The sequence below is a fragment of the Chrysochloris asiatica genome, unplaced genomic scaffold (genome assembly GCF_000296735.1).
Source record: "Chrysochloris asiatica unplaced genomic scaffold, ChrAsi1.0 scaffold00021, whole genome shotgun sequence".
NCBI lineage: Eukaryota > Metazoa > Chordata > Mammalia > Afrosoricida > Chrysochloridae > Chrysochloris > Chrysochloris asiatica.
This window is the reverse complement of record NW_006408539.1, coordinates 13,838,370-13,851,230: the sequence shown is the minus strand read 5'-3', so window position 1 is coordinate 13,851,230 and position 12,861 is coordinate 13,838,370.

The following is a 12,861-nucleotide window of genomic DNA, read 5'->3' as shown; positions in this document are numbered from 1 at the left end:
AAGAGAATCATATATCCAAACAAATTTTAAAGTCTTTTTGAGTTTCTATATATCTGTAACAAAAACATAGAAAATCCCATGAAACAGAAGTTGACATGTAATATGGTATCAAAGAATATCAGATAATATTATTAATTAAATTATGTTCTCTCAAAGCATGTATTGTAATTTCTAACTCCTATATAGTGATGTGACACTGTAGGAGAAGCACTGGAGTGCTAACCACAAGGTAGGTGGTTCAAACCCACCAGCTGTTCTTAATAAACCCTATTCAGGGTGACTATGTATCTAAAAGGACTTGAAGGCACTTAGCAACAACATAATTGTGTATGTAATTTCATTGGAAATAAGGTTTTCTTTGTGATGCTAATCAGAGAGTATCAGGCTGTTATTTTTAAGTGTCTTCCTGTTGGCTCTGACTCATAGATACCCTGTACAGGGTTTCTGAGGAGCAGCTGGTGAGTTTAAACCACTGACCTGCAGTTCAAACTGACCTTGTGGTCCAGTGCTTATCCTAAAGTGCTACACCAAGACTCCATATCAGAGTAGCTTGCATTTTAAGTCAATTACTTTTGAGATACAAAAGGAGGAGATTAAGCACTGAATCAAGAAAACACAAATGGAAAAGATTGATGCCACTTGGAACCAAAGAAGAGACAAGAGTTTTCCCCAAGAGCAGACAAAGAATGCCTTCCTCTAGAACCCACACCTTTAGCTTCTTAAACTGTAAGAAAATAAATTTCTGTTTATAGAGCACCCACTTGTGTGTTTTTTGTAGCAGCACTAAGAAAGCAAGACAGGTACCAAAGAACAAATACAACCAAAGATATTAAAAAATGTATAGAGCAATCATAAAAATCATACTTTATTATGCCCAAGTCTTTAAGTAAATAAAGTGCTATTATGATCAGGCAGATAAAGATCTGAAATCACATCAAATCAATTTATTAAGGCAGTGCAGCATTTCTAATCTCAATTGATACAATTTATAAAATGAATGAGATTATACTAAAATTTACATGGAAGAACAAGGGGCCAAAGCTAGCTAAACTGTTTTACAGAAGAGTGAGTAGGGACTTAACAAATCAATACCAGATTCGATTAAGAACTTATATAAGCACATCAATATGTTATGGGAACAGGGTTAGCAAAATGATTGGCCAATACAATAGAGAACCCAGAAACAGACACCCACATGTATGGAATTTTGGACTATGATAGAACAGATATTTCAGATTAACAGAAAAATGAGGGATTTTCCAATCAAATGTTGTTGTTAGGTGCCATTGAGTCAGTTCTGACTCATAGAGACCTGTGTACAACAGAATGAAACACTCTTCAGTCCTGCGTCGTCCTCACAATTGTTACCCTTGAGCCCATTGCTGACATCACTGTGCCAATCCAAGTCTTAGGGGTCTTCTTCTTTTCGCTGATCCTCCACTTTACCAAGCATGATAGCCTTTTCCAGGGACTGGTCCCTCCTGATAATATGTCCAAAGTATGAGAGACAAAGTCTCACCAACCTAGATTCTAAGGTGCATTCTGGTTGTACTTCTTCTAACATAGATTTGCTTGTTCTTCTGGTAGTCCATGCTACTTTTAATATTCTCCTCCAACACCATAACACAAATGCATCAGTTCTTCTATGGTCTTCCTTATTTATTGTCCATCCTGATAAATGGAGCTGGGAAACAAGTTATCCAAAAGGAAAAGAGTGAGGTTGGATCCTAACCATATGTTATATACATAGAACCTCAGAAATATTGAAGGCTTAACTGTCAGAAACAAGATATTAAAAGTCTTAATAGAAACTCTGGCTATTTTAGATATAGTGTCCTATATTCACATAATAGAGTCCTGGGATCATGCTATAGGATATGCATTCAGAGTTCAAAACCACCACCCACTCCTAGGAAACCCTATTTAGGGTCACTGTGAGCCAAAGCCCACTAGAGGGCACTTAACAAGAACAATACATTCCCATAATGAGATGCTACACAGCAATCAAAGCTAATGTATTAGGCATTAGCACACACAACAATATGATGGACCTAAAACACTATTATAGAGTCAACTCTGCCTCATAGCAATTCTGTATAGGGTTTCTGAGGCTGTAAATCTTTACAGGAGTAGACAGCCTCATGTTTTAATTGCCTCATCTGTATGTGAAAGTTGGACACTGAACAAGAAAGACTGGAGAAGAATTGATGCGTTGATATCTGTGGTGATAAAAAAGAATATTGAAATAATCATGGACTGTCAGAAGAACAAACAAACAAACAAAACTCTGTTGGAAGAAGTACAGCCAGAATGCTCCTTAGAAACCATGATGGCCAGACATTGTCTCTCATGCTATGGACATGTTATAGGAGAGACCAGTCCACTGAGAAGGACACTGTTGTTGTTTCTGTTAGATGTCATTGAGTCGGTACCGACTCATAGAGACCTTATGCACAGTAGAACAATGTGCCAACCTCACTATTGTTGCCCTGCTTGAGTCCATCGATGCTGCCACTTGGCCAATCCATCTCGCTGGGGATCTTCCTCTTTTTCTCTGACCCTCCACCTTAACAAACATGACTTCCTTCTCCAGCGACTGGTCCCTCCTGACAACATGTCCGAAGTGTGAGAGACGAAGTTTGGCCATCTTAGCCTCCAAGGAGCACTCTGGCTGCACTTCTTCCAAATGGATCTATTGGTTCTTTTGGTGGCCCATGGCACTTTCAATATTCTCCTCTAATACCATAACTCAAAAGCATCAATTCTTCTATGATCTTCCTTATTCACTGTCCAGAATTTACATGCATATGAAGTTATTGAAAATACCATGGCTTGGGTCAGGCACACCTTAATCCTCAAGCTTCAATCTTTGCTCTTCAACACTTTAAAAAGGTTTTGTGCAGCAGACTTGTCTAATACAATGCATCGTTTGATTTCTTGACTGCTACTTCCATGAGAGTTGATAGTTGATCCAAGAAGAATAAAGTCTTTGACAACTTCAATCTATTCTCTGTTGATAAGAATGTTGTGTATTGGTCCAGTGGTAAGGATTTTTGTTTTCTTTACATTGAGATGTAATTCATACCGAAGGCTGTGACATTATGGCTGGTAAATTTGGGAGTTAGTGAAAAAAGAGTCAGACCCCCAAGGAGATGGATCGGCACAGTGGCAGCAGCAATAGGTTCAACCATAACAACAGTTGTGAGGTTGGTGTAGGACTGAACAATTTTTTGTTCAGTTGTGCAAGGTTTGCTATGAGTCAAGCTCACTGGATGGCACCTAACAGCAACAACACAACTCTGTTTTAATGATCTTATTTTCTCCAGGACAAAACTATTTCAGTTATTGCAAGTTCATAATACATTTTATTACTAAAATTATCTCTCTTCATTACATTTGGTAACAATGTGCAGTTGTAATACTTTCCTATTGCTGCTATGATAAATCACCACAAATGTAGTAGCTTACAACAATACAAATGTATGACCTTACATTTCTGGGGTCAGAAGTCAGAAATGAGACTAAAATGAAGATGTCAACAAAACTTCATCCTTCTGTGGACTCTAGGGGAGAATTTGAGTTTTTTCATTTTTTCCAGTTTCTAGAGGCTACCTGCTTTCTTGGCTTATAGCTTTTTCCTTCATTTTTAAAATCTGCAGAATCCACTAGCATCTGTCTCACATAACATCACTATGCTTTTTATTGTTTTTATTTAAATTTTTGTTAAATTAGAAGTTATATTTATATTCATAAGGACTTTGGGTAAAAATAATAACCATTAGAATGAACATCGCAAATTACATTCTTTCAGTTTATACATGATTGGAATGTTTCAAGACATTCATTAATTATTCCTACACATGAAGTATAAATATTTAAAATCCTATAGGATAAATATTTTTTATTAGCCTTTGTAGTTTTCTGTCCTGGGTATTGTTGTTTCCTTCAATAACTTATCTATGTTCTCATATACTCCTTGACTTAAAATTTGTTTGGTACTTCAGCAGAGTCTACTGAAATTACATTTTAACCATTTGCAATGACCTATATTTAACAAGTAGTAAAATATACAGGCATAGGAATCTTTATCTTAACAGCTACAGATGGCAGATCCCAACTGCTACAACATTCTACAAATACAAGTCACAGTGGGTAGAAATGACCTTTTGGGTCCCCTTCTTGTCTTGTTAATATCCACGTATTCACATCATGTATGTGTGTTTTTATGTGGGAGGCTCAAGGTCTCAAGGCTTCTGGGAAAGCATCTTCAGAACTAAATGGAAGTGTACTTTATTTTAATAGTCTTTCATTTGGAAATCAAATCCAGAACAGGATATTATGGGACCTGAATATTTATACAATATAACCCCTATTTCTATCATGCTCCGTTATTTATGTACTCTTTACCGCCATCGCCAGTTAATTTTCTTTGTCCTTGGTAACCAGGTGAGTGTTACCACCAGCCACATTTTACTGGTGGGTACCTTGAGAAAATGAGGGTTGGAAAGGTACCCCTGCAGGTGCTGTCCATATAGATTCTATTGAGCGCTACTTCAGGGAAACAGGTGGTAGACAGAGCTTCTCTGAAGAGATAAGAGATGTAAGGCAATGCTTTAACCAGTGACTTGAAGCTAGTTTGTGGAACTTAATTGAATGAGACTGGGTTAACTAAGCAACTATTCAAAGGTCTACGGAGGATTCAGAGATAAATATGATGCCGTTCTCACTCAGCATTTAAATTTAAAAGAGGCAGGTGGATTTGTAACTAACTGTAATGCAGTCAGGATGTGACAATAGGAGGAAGGAAAGAGGAAATTGATTTCAGTTTGGATTTCGTATTTTATTGTAAATATAGATGTAACAAAACATTGGACATTTCAACAGTTTTTATGTGTACAGTTCAGTGACATTAATTATGTTCATCATGCTGTGCAATTATCACTCTTACCCATCCCCAGATTGTACCAGCACACTCAACAGAAGCTCAATGTCCCCTCAGCATTGAAGCCACTTTGGAGGTTGACTGTGAATTTGTTTTAAAAAACTTTTTCATTTTGAAATAACTATCAACTCTCATGAAGTTGCAAAAATAATTTGGAGAAATCCCATGTACTCACTACCTCCTTTCCCCAATGGTACTGTCTTGTATAACTATATTAAAAAACAGACCCATTAGCACCCAGTTGACTCCTACTCATAGTGATACTGTATCAGGTCTCCAAGATGAAATCTTTATGGGAGCAATAAGCGTTAGTTTTCTTCTACAGAGCTGCTTTTGGATTTGAACCATCAACCTTGCAGTCAGCAGCCTAATGCTCATCCTACAGTACTTACATAACTATGTTGTTGTTATTGTTAGGTGCCATTAGGTTACCTTGTATAGGATTTCCAAGGAGCAGCTGAGTTAGTTCAAACTGCCAATCTTATGGTTCAAATCGACCTTGCAGTCCAGTGCTTTATCACATAGGATAACACCAGGACTTTAACTATGTTGTTAGGTGCCATCAAGTCAGCTCTGACTCATAATGACCCCATGTACAACAGGACAAAACACTACCTGGTCCTAGGCAATCCTCACAACTGTTGCTATGCTTGAGTGCATGGTTGCCGCCACTGTGCAATCCATCTTATTGGGGGTCTTCTTCATTTTTGTTAACCCTCCACTTTACCAAGCATAATGTCCTTCTCTAGGGACTGGTTGCTCCTGACAATATGTCTGAACTATGTGCTATAGATGAAACCTTGACTGCTAATCACAAGGTGAGCAGTTCAAACCTACCAGTCACTGCCCAGAATGCCTATACAGGGTTTCTATGAGTCAGAACTGACTCTACGGCATTTAAAAACCATAGCATGGTATATTGTAGTTATGGTATAATATGTTGTTGTTAAGTACCATTAAGTCGGTTTCAACTCATAGCGACCCTGTACAGGGTTTCTAAGGAACAGCTGGTGGGTTTGAACTGCTGACCTTATGGTTCACAGTCCAGTACTAATCCTACAGCACCACACCAGGAACCCATAATATAATATAGTATATTACAAACATCAAGAGTTTGACATTAGTTATCAATAACTTTGCTACAGACTTAAAGTTGTCATTGGATATGTAGAAATGGGAGAAGCAAGAATAATAGAACTTCAGGTTGAGAAGCTACATTTGGTTAAACATGAGTGGTAAGAGCTTTGGATTATTCAAAGAATCTGCTGAAAGAGACTTTTACAGATAAGCCAAGTCTTCCACTTTACAAATGAATTAATGAGACCCAGCAGGATTCAACACCTTACTTATAGTTTCTTTCCTTGATTAATGACAGAGTTTAGGTAAATTCTTCCATCAAACACCGAAACCCTGGTCTCTAGGATCTTAGTCCAGGAATATTCTTTCTCAAACGATGTTTTATTGATGGAATAGACAACAAGCACATGGTTTGTTTGAAACTATCATGATCCCACCCAATGTACATTATTATTTTTTTTCTGTTGAGTCTCTAGAGCCAGGTTCAGTGTCCAACACACAGTGACCTTATGCACAACAGAACAAAACTCTTCCTTGTCCTGTACCAACCTATCACATCATTGCTATGCTTGAGCCCATTGTGGCTGCCACTGTGCCAATCCATCTTATTGGGGGTCTTCCTCTTTTTTGTTGACCCTCCACTTTACCAAGCACACAGTAGGTACTAAATAACTATCAAATAAATGAACCAGCCAACTTCATTTCATCTAGAATTGGGGAGAGAGGCAGATCAACTGAGAATAACAAAGATCAACTGGGACTCACACCCATAATTAGCTAACTGCAATGGATATTCATTACTAAAAGTCCTATTACTGCTACATTGTGCAGTAAATCTGTAGCTCAAAGGTGTGAGGATCCAGCCCACAGAACAGTATACTACTCTTCTCATCAGTAGTTTGAATGCACACATCAGACATCTCTTCATAGTGATCATGATGGTTTTTAGCTTCATTCCAAGCTTAAAAACAGAATCATTACAGAAATACTGCTTTTCTTATTGAACAGTCTGTAGGATAGCTTGTTGCCAAATTAAGCTGCACACAGCACTTGTTAACTTAATTAGCAACCTAACGGCCGAACCACTGCCTGACAAAATATGTTGTGCGTTGGTTGGAGATTGCAGTGAAACTATTGCCGCATCAAAGGAAGCACAGTCCTGTGGATATTTATTTCCTCTTTTGGATGAGCAGCAAACCTGGATGACTGTGAAGTCTTATACTTCCTCTGGAAGTCCAGTCATTGCAGGGTAGCCCTTCCCTAAAGCTGCATGCAAGAAAACACCCAAAGGACAAATGGATGTACTTCTGCCTCCATTAATAGTCCAGAAAGCAAACTAATTAATTAGAGGACACACTGAATGAACTCCATTTATCACCAAGGGGGCCAAGTGATAAGCAAAGTATTTAAGAGCTTATTGAAAGCAGGAATTAGGAAGGCAGTTGCCAGGGATTCTGCCTGGTGTGTTTGTGGATACCAATAGATGGGCAGCAGTTTCAAGGGTCTCTTGGTGGAGGCAGACATGGGATTGGATGCAATAGAGTTCTGTGGAGCTGACTTGCTGCCACATCCTAAATTGTTGGCAAGTTTGTCTCTTTAGAATCTGTTGATGTCCCTCTGGCTCAATTGTCTTCTGTTTGATTGTCTTCCTATTTCTGACTCTTGGAAAACAGAGACTCAGGTAAGATTTGCAAACACAAAATGGACATGAGTCTGGCACCTTGCAATGTGAAATTATCTCCCTTCAGGCTGCCATGTGCTTTGAGTGAAACACTGTTGAGAGAGAAGGAAGAGAGAGCAAGATGAAGACTCTTAATTTATTAGATACTGAGAATATCTATGAGAGCTATCACTGAGATTTACCCAGCCCATTGTTGTTGTTAAGTGCCATAAAGTCAGTTCCAACTCATAGCAACCCTATGTAGGGTTTTCCAGAAGCAGCTGGTGAATTTAAACCGCAGCAGTTCAAACTGACCTTGTAGTCCAGTGCATTATCCCATAGCATCACACCAGGACTCTGTGACACTACACATTTCCTTCTTGGCATGTCTCCTAGGTCTCGGACACACAGAAGAAAAACATTTTTACATAAGATAAAATGGTTTTTCGGACAGCACACTTATTCCCATGTTCTTGTTTATTTTCTTTGTGTGGACTTTTGTCTCTTATACCTCAACATGTCACTGCAAGTCTCTAGGACTTTAGAAGCCCACATTGATTCTACTCTCACACACACACAAAAAAACACTGGCCTGGTTGCAGTGTATTTTGTGTCACCAATCACCCTGGGAAGGGTTTGTGGATGGAAGGCATCCTTATTGTAAAGAGTTCACCCTGGACTAATTCCAAGATTGGCGTTAGTGGTGTCTGTTTGTGAAAGTATGACCTTCAACAAGATAGACTTACACAGTAGATGTAACAATGGGCTCAAACATAACAATGATTAGGAGGATGGTACAGGACCAGGCAGTGTTTCGTTCTGTTGTATGCTGGGCCACTCTGAGTTGGAACCAACTCTAAGCCATTAAACAGTAACAGCATACTTTGTTATTTATTTATAATAGTCAAGTTTCACATTTTTATAACATTATTTGGGAATGTGGCTTGTGGTAGAAATCACAGAAAAAAGTAAAAGAGAAGTATCAGTTCGATGGAAAATCTCATGCTTTGTAGATGAGTAATGGATTAATTCTAAAGAATTAATTCTAAAGCACTGTTCTCCAAGAATCATGTGTAACATTGGGTTAGGTTTCTCAGGTAGACAGTTGGCTTCTTTAAAGCTCAGCCTTGGTGGGTCTTAGTTGGACATTCAGAATTATTCTCAGTTTCTATTACCATTTATTGCCAGACTCATGTCTTCTCAGCTGAGAATTCCCAGAAAGTCAAGGCTAAAATGTATATTCATCATTACTCTTACTTTCCCCCTCCAAAAGAGTGAGTCTGAGCCTCAACTGTATTTTGACCCAATCCACTGAAATTTAACCCTTTAATAGTAACACTTTTTCTGATTAAGTAAAAGATATATGACAATGGGGACACACTCAAGATGGTGGATACGATAGAGGTGCAGTGATGATCTTCATCCGTGGGACCACAGAATTCCATACAAAATGGGTTCAGGGCACAGTTCCAAAACTCTGAACCACATATTTAGGAATATTTGAAAAGTTTGAAGGCTTATAGCTAGTGGAACTTGTAGTGGAAGTAAGAAATCTCGCATTTTAGAATCTGCCGGGCTCATCAGCCCAGAGCTGACAATTTGGGTGAGACAAAACCACAAGACCAAGCAGGGGAGCAAGCAGATCCACCACAGAATAATGCTGTGGGAACCTTGGAGCAAAGGTGGACAAAATAATTTGTCAGTTTTGCTTGGTTCTGATTTTTTTCCCTGTTCATTGGTCCCCCAAACTGTTGTGCACCTCCATTCTGGAGACTAGAGGGGGTGCCTGAGCAAGTGGACACCCCCTACTCCCACCACTGGTGGGTACTTCTGCCACGCATGTGCACAGATACTGTCAGCATTTGCAGAAACAGGCTGTTCAGCAGCCAGTCCTGAAGTGTTTATTAATAGGGAAAAGGCCAGAACAAGGGGACTGGAGAGGGAGAGAGAGTTTAAAAACAAAACAGGCCAAAAATTAAATCCTGAGCTACAGCATAACAACCAACAGTGGCATCTTAAAATTTATCAGGCAGCCTTGAAAGCAAAAAGCAGAAAGAGGATATTAAAATCATACTGATATTAGGCTACAGATTATTATTTTTTCTTTTTCTTCTCTTCCTCCTCTCCCTTTCCTACAAATATAGACTATAATCTAGTTTGTTGTTGTTGTTTTTTGGTGGAGGTTGGTTTTTTTTCTTTCTCTTTTTAAGAAATTTTTTGCTGTTGCTGTTTGGTTATTTTTCAGTCCCCCTTTTACCTTTGGGGGACTGTTTCTCTATATATATTACCCAAGAAGAGACAGCAATTGCTGCCATATAGTCATGCTACAATCACACCCTATAAAATGCCACAATCCAGGCAAGAACCAATACCAACAGTCATACACTAGGGAGGCAGACAACACCTGCAAAAGATATTCTGAGTTGAGCAATAAGAGGAGTAAAAAGGGAAGCCCACATGCTGGTCACATCTACCTGGAGGCAATCAGAAAGCATAAAAAATACCAAAACATACACTCAATTAAGTATTCAGGCCACAAATAAACACTAAATATATCCAAGAAGCAAAAGCAGATGTCCATATCAGCACATGTCCAGAAAAAGATAAAAGGTCTGAGACAAATGTCCTAGAGGTAGACCTGTACTCCATTCTGGAAGGAGGACAGGCCTTGGAAATGCATGAGAAGGAATTCAGAAAAATTATTATAAAATGTTTCAAAACACTTCACAATGGAGTTAAGAAAAATAAGGAAGAAGTCAGGAAAGTGCTACAGGAACAATCAAATAAGATAGATACATCATTGGAAACAATTCATAACCTACAGAAGGAAGTCCAAATGATCAATAATAGAATGTCAGAAATAAGCAAAGGAGTAGAATAGAAGAGATGGAAAGCAGAACTAGTGAGCTAGAAGACAAAGTTCTCAATACCACTAAGATAGAAGAGCAAACAGAAAAACAAAAAAAAAATTCTGAAGAAGTTCTAAGATTCATGTTGGACACATGAAGAGGAATAACTTAAGAATTATTGGCATTTGGGAAAAGGAAGAAACAAAGAAGTTCACAGAAGAAATAGTTGAAGAACTGCTGGAAGAACATTTTTCTAACATCCTGAAAAGTGAAAAGATAAACATTCAAGATGCTCAGCATACCCTAGGATGGATAGAACCCCAAAAGAAAATCACCGAGACATATCATTATTAAGCTCTCAAAATCCAAGATAAGGAGACAATCCTGAAAGCATCTAGGGAAAAGAGAAGTGTTACATACAACGGCAAGCAAGTCAGATTAAGCTTGGTTCTTTCAGCAGAAACCATGCAGGCAAGAAGGCAACAGGAAGAAATATAAAAAACCCTGAAAGACAAAAACTGCCAACCAACAACCCTTTATCCAGCAAAGCTATCAATCAAACATGACAGTGTAATCACAACATTCCAGAATAAACAAAAGCTAAGGGATTTTGCAAAAGCCAACCCTGCACTACAAAACATCCTAAAGGGAGTTCTGTGGACTGAGAACCAACAAGAATAGACAACAACCAGACATTGACATACTTAGTAGCACCCCCCAGAACTAAATCAACAGATGGAAGTGTCAAGAACAAAACAAAACTATAAGAACATACTCAGAGAATCTGGGAGGTCAGTCTATGATCAAAACAATTGTAATGTGAAAGAAGGTAAACACGTAGGAACAGGATCCAGATGGTAAGAAGATCAGATAGATTACAGGATAAAATAGACTGCACTAAATGGAAGGAAAAGTTAATGGAATATAAGGTAACCTCAAAGAAAATTAACACTTCACAACATACCAAGAAAATGAAAATCCAAGAATATGGAAACATTAAAAATATGAGGAAACTCACAAGAAAGAACACAAAAACCATGAATTCAGCATAGGAAGACATGCAGAACAAAGAAAGCAGCAACACCACAAAAAAACAAACATAATGGCAGCAATTAATTCACACCTATCGATAATTACGCTGAATGTAAACAGATTGAATGCACCAGTTAAGAGACGGAGGATGGTGGAATAGATAAGAAAAGAAGATCCTTCAATATTCTGTCTGCAAGAGACACATCTCACATGCTGAGACAAAAACAGATTAAAAGTCAAAGGATGGGAAAATATATACCAAGTTAATTGCAATAAAAAACAAACAGGAGTGGCAGTACTAATCTCTGATAAAATAAACTTTAAGGAAAAACCCAGCATAATAGACAAAGATGGATGTTATCTCAGGATTAAAGGGTCAATTGAACAAGATAACATAACCATAATAAATATCTATGATTCCAATGAAAGAGCTCCAAAATATATAAAGCAAATTCTAATTGATTTGAAGAAAGAAATAGACAAATCTACAATAATTCTGGACAATTTTAATACACGATTTTTAAAAATGGACAGCACAACCAGAAAGAAACTTGACAAAGACACAGAGGAACTAAACAACACATTCAGCCAACTGGACCTCATAGATGTGTACAGAGCATTCAACCCAACAGCAGCACAATACACATTCTTCTCTAGTGCACATGGAACATTCTCTAGAATAGACCATGTCTTAGGCCACAAAACAAACCTCCATAAATTTACAAATATCAAAATACTGCAAAGCATCTTCTCAGACCAAAATGCTATCAAATTAGAAATCAGCAATAGGAAGACCAAAGAAATAAAGTCAAATACATGGAAACTGAATAACACCCTGCTGAAAAGCAACTGGATAGCAGAAGAAATTAAATGTGAATTCACAAAGTTCCTAGAAACAAACGATAATGAAAACACAACATACCAAAATGTTTGAGACACAGCAAGAGCGGTGCTGAGAGGACAATTTATTGCAATAAATGCACACATCCAAAAAGAACCAAAATTAACACATTCACACAGTATCCACAACAACTAGAAACAGAATAACAAAGGGAATCTACAGCCATGAAAAGAAAACAAATAATAAGATTAGAGCAGAAATAAATGAGCTAGAAAACAGAAAACTATTTAAAAAATCAACAGGACAAGAAGCTGGTTCTTTGAAAGGATTAACAAAATAGACCACTGGCAAATGTAACAACAACAAAAAAAAAGGTGAGAAGACACAAATAACATGCATTAGAACCACATGTGTGATGTAACAATGGAACCAAACAAAATCAAAAGGATAATAACAGAAT